The sequence below is a fragment of the Leucoraja erinacea genome, chromosome 2 (genome assembly GCF_028641065.1).
Source record: "Leucoraja erinacea ecotype New England chromosome 2, Leri_hhj_1, whole genome shotgun sequence".
Taxonomy (NCBI): domain Eukaryota; kingdom Metazoa; phylum Chordata; class Chondrichthyes; order Rajiformes; family Rajidae; genus Leucoraja; species Leucoraja erinaceus.
The window spans coordinates 63,277,227-63,285,500 of NC_073378.1; the positions used below are offsets into that span (position 1 = coordinate 63,277,227).

Consider the following 8,274-nt stretch of genomic DNA (forward strand, 5'->3'; position numbering starts at 1 on the left):
TCAAAGTCAAAGTCAAAGTATCCTTTATTGTAATTCAAACCTTTCGGGCTTAAAGAAATTTTGTTGCCTTGCAGTCATACATATAATAAAAATAACAAAAACACCCAATAAACACAAATTTACCGTCCACCACAGTGAGTTGGTGATAGTGATAGTGATAGGGGGCGCCGTCCTGTGGTATGGCTGCCCAGCCTGCAGCTGTTCGTTTTTCACTCTTTCTTTAATTTTTAGTGAGTTTTAGTGTTTTGTTTTTGGAGTTCTAGTCTTTTTATGTGGGGGGTGGGGGGGGGAGGGGGAAACTACTTTTCAGGGTCCCTACCTGGTCGGAGAGGCAGCTTTTCTCCGGGGTGCACTTTCGACCCATCCTCGCGGCCTACCAGCGGGCCAAGAGCGGCATTTCCTGAGGGGACCGCCCAGTACCTCGGCTTCGGCGGTGGCACAGTGCTGGAGCACTATTGCGGAGCGGGCGATGCCTTGCCCGGGTCGCCGCGCTGGAACTCCGGAATGCTGAGACCGCCGAGATAAACATCGCGGAGTTGCGGGTCTGTGGAGCGGCCAGCTGCGGGCGGCGGCGCTGAAACATCGGGAGCCTGGGATCTCTCGATGTGATTGCCAGTGGTGGAGCTCCAACCAGCGCGGCCTTATTGGCTTCGGAAGCCGCGGTCTCCAGTGCGGAAGCGACCGTTCCAGGGTTCCCATGCCGCTGAGAGGATTCTCCCGACGCCGGAGCACCATCACCCAATGAGAACGGCCTGGAACATCGGGCCTCCTTAAAGGCAACTGTGGACGCCTCAATAGGCCCGACTATGGGTGGACATGGGATGGGGACTGGACACTGTGCCTTCCCTCATAATGGGAACCATTGTGGGGGGATGTTTTTATGTTTACATTTCTTTATTATTGTTATGTCTGTATTCTTTCATTATGTGCTGCATGGGAAGAAGCATTTCACTACACCTAGGTGTATGTGACCAATAAAATAACCTTTGAACCTTTGAGTTCACCAGGCACCTCCTCAATGTGATGGAAGGCAAAAGTCTTAAAATCTTTGTCTCTCCCCTTCTTGTTCTCCCTCTGCGCTGAGGCGATCCAGGCCTCCGATGTTGTGACCCCACCGGGTGATGGTAAGTAAGTCCCGTGGCTCAACCGTGTTCCGCGAATGGGCCGGTTCAAACTCCGCGGCCCGGGGTGGTCGAAGCAGCCGAAGCTGCCGCCCTCCAGTCCAGCGGACGAAGCTGTTGTTGCGGGAGCTCCGGAAAAACAGGTCACCAACCTGTGACCTGCGAGCTCCTGACGAAGTAGTCCACTGGGCCCGCGGTCCAGCCTCCGAAGTCAGGTCGCCACCGCCGCAACGCCGCCACAGCTCCAAGTCAGGCCACCACCGGAACGACGGAACGCCAGAACGCTGTCACAGCCCCGAGGCCGCCAGCTCCGCCATTAAGCCTCAGCGCAGACGGAGACGGAGACGGGGGACACAACAAGAAAAAGTCGCCTCCCCCCGAAGGAAGAGACTAAAACCCTGTTTCTCCCACCACTCCACACATACAAACTTAATAAACTAAATGTAACGAACTTTAACTAAAACAGACAAAAGAAAAAATTTAGATCGCAGTAACAGGATCGGTCCGAGTCAGCATTGATTTACGAAGGGGATATCATGCTTGACTAATCTTCTGGAATTTTTTGAAGATGTAACTAGGAAAATGGACAAGGGGGAGCCAGTGGATGTAGTATACCTGGACTTTCAGAAAGCATTTGATAAAGTCCCACACAGGAGATTAGTGAGCAGGGAGGTTCTACTGCAGTTGTACAGGGTCTTGGTGAGACCACACCTGGAGTATTGCGTACAGTTTTGGTCTCCAAATCTGAGGAAGGACATTATTGCCATAGAGGGAGTGCAGAGAAGGTTCACCAGACTGATTCCTGGGATGTCAGGACTGTCTTATGAAGAAAGACTGGATAGACTTGGTTTATACTCTCTGGAATTTAGGAGATTGAGAGGGGATCTTATAGAAACTTACAAAATTCTTAAGGGGTTGGACAGGCTAGATGCGGGAAGATTGTTCCCGATGTTGTGGAAGTCCAGGACAAGGGGTCACAGCTTAAGGATAAGGGGGAAATCCTTTAAAACCGAGATGAGAAGAACTTTTTTCACACAGAGAGTGGTGAATCTCTGGAACTCTTTGCCACAGAGGGTAGTTGAGGCCAGTTCATTGGCTATATTTAAGAGGGAGTTAGTGGCCCTTGTGGCTAAGGGGATCAGGGGGTATGGAGAGAAGGCAGGTACGGGATACTGAGTTGGATGATCAGCCATGATCATATTGAATGGTGGTGCAGGCTCAAATGGCCGAATGGCCTACTCCTGCACCTAATTTCTATGTTTCTATGTTTCTATGTTTCTATGTTTCTATGTTTAACAAACCTCTTGGACGGACCTAACAAATTCTGCCCCATCTAATCCTCGTCCCCAGAGTAATTCTAATTTCACTATGTTAATTGGTCCATTTGACAATAAACTGACCTTGAGACCTTGCGTCCCAGTCAATATTGGGGAAATTAAATTCATCCACGACAAGCCTGTGGTTCTTGCATCCTTCCTTAATCTATCTACATATCTTATCCTCTAGTTGCTGCTGGCTATTGGGTGGCCTATAAAAGAACCCCATTAGAGTAATTGCTCCTTTTCTATTTTAGAGCTCTAGGTAGATAATGGGCATCAATGTGAAAAAACATCCAAAATACATGGCTTGAACTGCATGCTTAGCAGAAATGGACTGTGATAAAGATCATAATAAGGGAAGTTGTTTATTCCTTGATATCAGCTTGTCTTCATCCCATCTTTCAATGTCATCCTGAGCTACTGAGAGAACATTTGTATTAATGCAACAAGGTGGTTTGATAGGAGTAGGCTGAGAGGAGGTTTGTAAAGGTTCAGGAACAAGCAGAAATAAACGTATTAGCTAAGAAGGAGCTAGTGTTAGTATTGAAGGGAATTTTACCAAGGCTTTTGGAATTAAAAATGAGTAGGCAAACAATAAATAAATAATACGAGACTGTCAGGGAGGAGATGGTTTTTCATACTAGTCCCATTATTGAAGAGAGATAAAAAGCCAGATCTTCCCAGATGTCGAAAAGTCTAAAGAGGAAGGATAAATTGAAGAAGGAAGCTTGGGACAATTGTTAGATGCATGTTTCATCATGGAAATTAAATATAATAAGTACAGAGGAGAAAGGAAAAGGGAGACAGAGGAGTAAGTGTGTGAGAGAAAAGAAATGTGGGACATAACAATAAATACTAATGCCTTTTATAAATAGACAAAGAACGAAAGAATTGTCCAAAAAGAAGTGGAACTGATTTGGATATAAAATGAAACATTGTTGTAGATTTTGAATTATTAAATGTGTTATTTGCATCCAATTTCACAAAAGAGTTACTGTCAATGCCATAGGAAAGAAAGTAGTGGATAGGATGAAGTCAGAAGGGACGCATAACTGGCAGACAATCCACAAAGTGAAGCAGCTTGTGTGGATGAGATGGATCACATCATGCTGAGTTGGTAAAGGTGTGTCCCTGGCCTCAACTCTCCTTAGAAGTAAGATTCATGTCAGAGAATTGGAGAGTTGTTAAATGTTATGGTGGGGTGGAATGAGTAGAGTAAGAGTAGGCCTGTCCCCACCTAGCTTTTGACAACAATAATTTGAAAGAATGTTGATGATCATTTGGAAGTGGGTCCTTTCACCTTAAAACTATGTCCTCTGGTTCTTCTATAGATAAAAGACTCTGTGCAGGGGCGGAAACCCGGGGGTGCCAGGGGGGCCACGTCCCCCCTCTGTTTTGAGAGGTGGGGGACTTCCCCCCCCAAGTTTTTGTAATCCGGATTTTAAAACCTGGTGAAATCTCCACTTTCTACGGGACAGTGGGGGTGGGACTGATGATTGAGGGCGCCGATTGTACGAGAGACGTGGGTCAGCAGGCAATGGGGGTGGGACATGATGATTCATCGCGATCATTGGAGGAGGGAGACGTGCCAAAACACTCTCGGCACAGACCTGCAGACCACAGACCACAGAGAACACCCTCATCCGCAGCCAGGATCAATCCCAGCCGGGTCTCCGATCCCCCACCTGAATGCCCCTCCCCCCAACAGGTGGCCAGAGAGGTCGGGAGTCAGACAGGAGCTGTACCCCCAGGCCCACAGCCAGTGCAGAGAAGCAGCGCTAATCCTCATATGATGTGATACAACTCTAAAAGATCACCTCTCAGCCTCTTGTGCTCCAAGGAATAAAAGTATAAAGTCCTAGCCCGTCCAACCGCTCCCTATAACTCAGGACGTCGAGTCCTGCCAACATCCTCGTAAATTTTGTTTCAGCTTAATGACATCCTTTCCTTGGCAGGCTGACCCAAAACTGAACACATGCAGCCTCACCAATGTGTTATACAACTGAAACATAATATCCCAGTTTTTATACTCAATACCTTGACTGTTGAAGGCTAATTTGCCTTCTTCACCACCCTATCTACCTGCAAAGCCACTTTCAGGGACCTGTGTACCACTCTTCCTAAATCCTTCTAATCTACACCACACCCCAGGGCCTCAGCATTTACTGAGAACGTCCTGCATTGGTTTGACTGTAGTTGATCTTTATCCCACGGTGTACTTTGACAGCCTTTCTCTCTGTCCGCAACTCCAGCAACCTTGGTGTTGTCTGCAAACGTATTAACCAACCCACCTATAATTAAGTCCAAGACATTTCAATACATCACATACAGAGGTCCCAGCACAGATCCTGTGGAACTCCACTGTTATAGAGTCACACCGAGAGGAAACAGGCTCTTCGGCCCAACCTGCGCACACCAACCACCATTTCACATCCACACTGGTTCCATATACTTGTGTTTGGCCCATTTCCCTCTAAACCTGCCTCATCCATGTATCTGTCTAAATGATGCTGAAATGTTGCGATAGTACTGGCACTGGTCACACACCTCCAGCCGGAATAACATTTCTCCACCAGAACCCGGTCTTCAATTAAGCCAGTTCTGAATGCATACGACCAAATTACTACAATAAAATCTGTATTTGTATTTTCCCAATGTATTTTAATGAAGCAAAATCAATCCTGATCAAGAACGATGGCTAAATTTAGACAGTGATGACAATCATTTACCACATAATGTAGGAGTCGTATAAAATAAATGAGTCAGCAGATTGCAACCACGTCATTAATGTTGCAAATGACTGTGCTTTGCCAAGACTTCCCAGATAAGATGTTTTGTGTAAATATAGGGAACCAATCTGGCAACCGATAAAGAGAGTGCTTGTCATTTCATTTTCCAATGTTTGACCTCCCATAGAACATGAGCCATATTTTGTTTTAAGGGCTCTTAAAAATAGCGGTCAGGTGATATGGGGAGAAGGCAGGAACGGGGTACTGATTGGGGATGATCAGCCATGATCACATTGAATGGCGGTGCTGGCTCGAAGGGCCAAATGGCCTACTCCTGCACCTATTGTTAAATAGTCAACAGTAAATAGTCAATAGTCAACAGTAAAAAGACCCTAATGGGACTAATCTACAGGCCCCCAAACAGTAGCCTGGACATAGGGCGCAAGTTGAATCAGGAGTTAAAATTGGCATGTACCAAAAGTAATGCTGTGGTTGTTATGGGAGATTTCAACATGCAGGTAGACTGGGAAAATCAGGTTGGTACTGGACCCCAAGAAAGGGACTTTGTACAGTGTCTTCATGATGGATTCTTTCAACAGCTTGCATTGGAGCCTACCAGGGAGAAGGCAATTCTGGATTTAGTGTTATGTAATGAACCGGATTTGATAAAGGACCTCGAGGTTAATGAGCCATTAGGAGGCAGTGACCATAACATGGTCAGGTTTAATCTACAATTGGAGAGGGAGAAGAGTAGATCGGAGGTGTCAGTGTTACAGTTGAATAAAGGGGACTATGGGGCCATGAGGGAGGAGCTGGCCAAAGTTGACTGGAAAGATACACTAGCAGGGATGACAGTGGAACAAAAATGGCAGGTATTTCTAAGAATAATACAGAAGGTGCAGGATCAGTTCATTCCTAGGATGAAGAAAGATTCCAAGGGGAGAAAGGGACGACCATGGCTGACACGGGACATCAGGGACAGTATAAAAATTAAAGCGAAGAAGTACAACGTAGCAAAGATGAGCGGGAAGCAAGAGGATTGGGTAATGTTTAAAGAACAACAGAAGATAACCAAAAAGACAATACGGGGAGAAAAGATGAGGTACGAAGGTAAGCTAGCCAAGAATATAAAGCACGATAGTAAAAGCTTCTTGAGGTATGTGAAGAGGAAAAAAATAGTTAAGACCAAAGTTGGACCCTTGAAGACCGAAAAAGGTGAATTGATTATGGGGAACAAGGAAATGGCAGATGAGTTGAACAGGTACTTTGGATCCGTCTTCACTAAGGAGGACACAAACAATCTTCCTGATATAGTAGTGGCCAGAGGATCTGGGGTGACATAAGAACTGAAGGAAATCCACATTAGGCAAGAAACGGTGTTGGATAGACTGATGGGACTGAAGGTTGATAAATCCCTAGGGCCTGATGGACTGCATCCCAGGGTACTTAAGGAAGTGGCTCTAGAAATTGTGGATGCATTGGTAATAATTTTCCAATGTTCTTTAGACTCAGGATCAGTTCCTGTGGATTGGAGGGTAGCTAATATTATCCCACTTTTTAAGAAACGCAGGAGAGAGACAACAGGGAATTTTACTTCGGAGTCACGTGAGTGACTTCGTGAAGAACCCCGCTTCCACGCATGCGTGTCATATCGCTACACGCATTGCAACGAGTCACACAGGGGGAACGGCGTTCCCCAAGCGGGAGAATTTGAAAGTCGGGAACAGCAGGTAAGAGACTCTGCGTTTTCCCTCTTTTACTACTTACTTTTAGGTGGCTGCGGAAAGCTGGCGGGGAGACCCGTGGAGGGCGAGCAGCCGGCAGCAGAAACAGCACGAGGTTCCCTGGAGGGGAACAAACCTGTGCCCGACTTTGCTCCCGCACCGGCAAAATTCACCTCTCTGGCTGGCGGGGGGGGAAGCAAAGTAAAGAGGGTCCCGTATGCCAGTCTCAAGCGAGACTGGCTTGGGACCCCAGTATTTAGCAGCCAGCGCAGAGGCTGCGGGACAGACAGCACGGACCAGCGGTACCGGGATGACACGAAACTGGGGCTCAGCGAGTGCAGCGGCACTTATGGAGTCGGAACGGGACGTTGGGGACGAAAACCTTCTTCAAAAGGTAGGCACCGGGATAGGAACAGCCGGGTTTTACCGGCTGCAAAAACTGCGAAAGAAGGACCAGGCCCGTGAATGGTGGGGTTTGGTCCGAGCGGCTCCAACCCGCAACGGGGGAACGATGGGTCACCAGCGGGAGAAGGAAAGTCGGGAACAGCAGGCAGTAAGAGAGCCCTGCGTTTCCTTCAACTTACCTTCTATTTGCAGACATGGACCGGGTCCATGTAAGCTGCAGAAGGCCGGCTTGGGAGAACACGCGGAGGAGCGTACAGCGGCAGCAGCAGCAGCAGCAGCAGCAGCGGCAGCGGCAGATTCGGCAGCGGCAGCAGCAGCTGGCGGGAGTCGGCTTGTACTCGCTAGAATGCGGGGAGTACGGGCAGATGCTGGGGAGTACGGGCAGCAGCAGTGGCAGCCGGCAGCTGCAGGAGCATTGACAGCTGCAGGAGCGCAGGTTGCGGCAGGAGCTGGCAACGGCAGGAGCTGGCAACGGCAGGAGCGAGCATGGGCACATCGATTCACGGAGGAGGAGGAAAACACCTGTGCCCAACTTCGCTCCAGCACGGTGAGAAAATTCATTTTTTCAGCAGCAAAGGACTTGGCAGTTGTCTGGATGCAATCTACTACAAGGGACCAGTATGTGAGTACCAGGGTTTTAGTTACAATGATCGCTTCTAGGCCTTTTGGCTAAGACCAAGTGTAGTATCTGTTCTTATCAGTTTAATATCTGATACGTCCCTTATCTAGGGACCATATATTAAATAAAATCTATAATAGCTGTTATCATCAGTTTTAATGTCTTGTATGTTCCTTAGCTAAGGACCATATAAGTAGGAGTGCCCAGAATTGAGGGCATTAGAGTGGGGTTGACCGGCTGCAACGACCGCAAGGGACCAGTACCGTCAGTGGGACTGAGACGGGTCCGACTTTGCATAAAACCGCCGGCAACCAGCGCCCGAGAGGGCTGGAGCGGGAAGAAGCGGTGTATGGAGCC

General features: G+C 47.8%; 1 pseudogene; it reads left to right on the forward strand.

Annotated features, from left to right (window-relative positions):
* The first annotated feature begins 7,947 nt into the window (after positions 1-7,947).
* On the forward strand, positions 7,948-8,069 carry LOC129693343 (U2 spliceosomal RNA; annotated as a pseudogene).
* The last annotated feature ends 205 nt before the right edge of the window (positions 8,070-8,274 follow it).